This window comes from Patagioenas fasciata, chromosome 3 (genome assembly GCF_037038585.1).
Source record: "Patagioenas fasciata isolate bPatFas1 chromosome 3, bPatFas1.hap1, whole genome shotgun sequence".
Classification (NCBI taxonomy): Eukaryota; Metazoa; Chordata; class Aves; order Columbiformes; family Columbidae; genus Patagioenas; species Patagioenas fasciata.
The window spans coordinates 5,299,590-5,302,670 of NC_092522.1; the positions used below are offsets into that span (position 1 = coordinate 5,299,590).

The window sequence follows — 3,081 nt, forward strand, 5'->3', positions numbered from 1 at the left end:
GATTATCATGCACTCTCCTCATTTAACCACAACTGAGTAAGGCCAAGCAAGGGAATAGGAACAAGGCTTATTCCAACTGAACCAGTTGATTTCTTGTATAGGAATTCTCCCTGCTTGACCTCGGGGATTTCAGCAGCCTTACATCGCTTTGGAAGAGTTGCTTTCATGCTCTTAGCAATTCTTTGTACAGATTACCCTTCCTTACAGTAAGTAGGCACTGAACTCAAACAAGCAGCTTTGAAACCCAGATGTTTCTCCATCAGACCCAAGATCCATGTGCTTCTCTCTGCCTCACAGACAATGTCACTTTCCATTACATGATCTCCCTTCTATTTGCATTTCTAAAAGCTACAGCAATAAATTGTTGCTGAGACCCAGGACCACCAGAAGACCTGCCTCCCCAATACTGACCACATGAAATATTTCCAGCTGAAAATCCCTGCCTTATTTGCTGTGTATGTGGTGAGGAATGTGACCAGTATTTCAGTAGCCTCATGTAACACCAGATGAGCAATACTCCAGAACATTTATTCCATGGTCTTGACAACTAAGAACTTGCAGTGTGTATTGTCTCACATGGGACACAGTGACAGGCCAGATGAGAACGGGTGGGACAAATGAAGACAGTTTGTATTTTCATTGCTGTCTAACCTGTCAGTGTGGAAGCTAACTGAAAAATAGCTACAAAATTATTGTCTTACATCTCTTCTGCCTTAGCTTTTTAATATTATGATCTGCATATAAAGAACTAATTGAGAGAGGCGGAGCTTCAGTTATTAACAGGCCTGATGCACTCCTACTGAAAGTCATCTGGAGTCCTCCCACTGTGTTATACGGGCTCCAAGGCACAGTGTTAGATAAGAAAACCTAAAAAAAACCCCACATGCCAGGACTGATTTCAGAGTCCCTGAGAGTAATGGAAAGAGATCCTCACATGAAATGATCACAAAAGGTGTGCAGCACTCCCTCTTCCACAGGTCTGAAATCACCTTTACCTCAAGTCAAGTCAAAGTGCAGACCCATACAAGAAGCCTGTATTTACAACATCCAAAATAAGCAACAGTTACTGTAATTTCCAGCTACAAACTTCTAGGGTATGTTCGACACTCTGGGCAGTTTGCAGTTTTCTTAGTGCAGATAGTTACATTTGTCTGCAACCTCCTACTTGTATTCCTGCATTAACTTGGCACTCCTCGAAAACTGAGGTGTCAGCCAAAAAGAGCCCAACACCTTGAGGCTTCAGACCTTGGAATAATTTTCTCTGGTGAGTTTTATTTATCTCTAAAGACAGGGACTACTGTAAGTTTCTCTAACAGGATTTTGATTTTGGAGTTGCTGCAGTACCCTAATACCAGAGCAGCAGGTGGCAAGGCAGAGAAGCTCTGCTCTTGAAGCCACAGTGCTTTGCAACACCCAGCTTTTGAAAAAGGATGTTTTACATCTTGAATCATGAGTCGTCGTTATCACTCTTAAAAAGCTCACAGAACGATGATCACCACGAGAAAATAAATCAAGTGTAAAAATCTAAATATCCCTCTCCAAAGACACGTGCACTTACACACACATCCACACTTGAGGTGAAATACCAAGTACCCGCACTTGTTAATAGTCTGGTTCCAGAGTTTCCACAATTTCCAGAGTCAAGTCACGTGGGTGTTTCAGACAGAATCTTCAGTTATTTTCCTAATGGACTAAATTTCAAAATACATGCGCTAGCTTTTCTAATGTGCATTTAATGTGTGCTGCTCCACAAAGTGAAAAAAGGAGAATTCACCTGGACCTTAGGCCAAGACCCATGTGTCTCCTTGTTTGTGGCAATAGCACAAAATCTTACGCAGAACAGGCAATAAAAAAAAGAGGAGAAAGGCTTGGATGCTGTATTTTCCAAAGAGGAAAGCAATCAACCAAGGCAGAACAACACAAGATTAATAATCCAGCCAACTCACACTACAAAGTACTAGCACAAAATAGCTACTGTACAAATGGCACTCCTTGCAGGGGAAATAATGAAATGCTTTCTGCTAAAATGATGCTATCTATTGTTGTGACTCACCACACAGCCTCATGCCTTGCGTCACCTGTCCTCCTGAGCTGTTGGACATGCATCCAGCTGCGAGTCACTGCTTCCCTGGCAGGAGAGATTTCATGTCAGAAAACAACTTTGTTGTTGAACTTCCCAATGCTAGAAGTGTTTTGCAAATAATTCAACAGCCCCTCTTGGCTGGGTCTAGGAAGGACAGTCTCACTGCAGCACCCAGCCTCTCTGCCATTATCCCACATGTGATTACTGAGCCCCGTGGAAGCACCAAGGGCCAGTGGGTTTGTGGCACTCAGGGGCTGAAATCAGACACTAAAGGGATAGAAAAGAAGCACAGAGAGCTTGAGAAGCCCCATCGTTAGTGGTGTTTGTCTTATTCTAGAATGACTTAATGTTTCAACTCCCTTGAACAGTTTTGGGCGTTTACTCCTATTTGTTGGCACTGCCAGGTTTTCTTTGCTGTTAATAAATAGGTTTCTCCTTCCAGCCAGGTCTATATGGAACTGTGTTTCAATTTAAGTCAAACTGATGTTGTAGTGCTACACAAACCTTCTGGGAATGCCTATGAAGTTGGGTTATGCACAGATCCTGTGATTCCATTTTTGTGGCTAGCGATTCTAGTCAAATTTAGAGGCGAAACAACTACACTGTACTGCTTTCCGTGGGAGGAAAAGGAGGTTTGGCGAGAAAGTAAGTCTACAGTAGGGAAACATGAAAGGCTGCAACATCCAGCTCCTTCCCTGCAGCACCACGGAAGATGAGGACACCCAACACTCGAAGGCAAGCGCCAACACAGGGAAGCCGGCGCACCCAGTGCTGCCCACACGGCCCAGTGACCCTCAGGGCGGCCCACACTCCCGCTCAGGGCATGAGGGCGGTCGCTCTCTCCCTCCCCATCAACCTCCCCCTCTAAACCAGAGGCCTGGCCGTGTACCCCGTCTCACCCCGCGGTTCGGAGGGCAGGAGGGCACCGCTCCGTACCCCACACCCCGCGGTTTGGAGGCGGCCGCTCCGCTCCCGCTCCCCGAGGCCCTGAGGAGACG

General features: G+C 45.5%; 1 long non-coding RNA gene across 1 annotated transcript in view; it reads right to left on the reverse strand.

The window, feature by feature from the left end:
* The window catches only part of LOC139827689 (uncharacterized), a 48,366-nt gene extending 45,306 nt beyond the window's left edge, over positions 1 to 3,060 (reverse strand). The window contains exons 1-2 of the long non-coding RNA XR_011738606.1: positions 2,983 to 3,060; positions 2,054 to 2,128 (exon numbers count right to left, since the gene is read on the reverse strand). This is a non-coding gene — a long non-coding RNA (uncharacterized lncRNA). The remainder of the gene's footprint in view (positions 1 to 2,053; positions 2,129 to 2,982) is intronic.
* Positions 3,061 to 3,081: the final 21 nt, after the last annotated feature.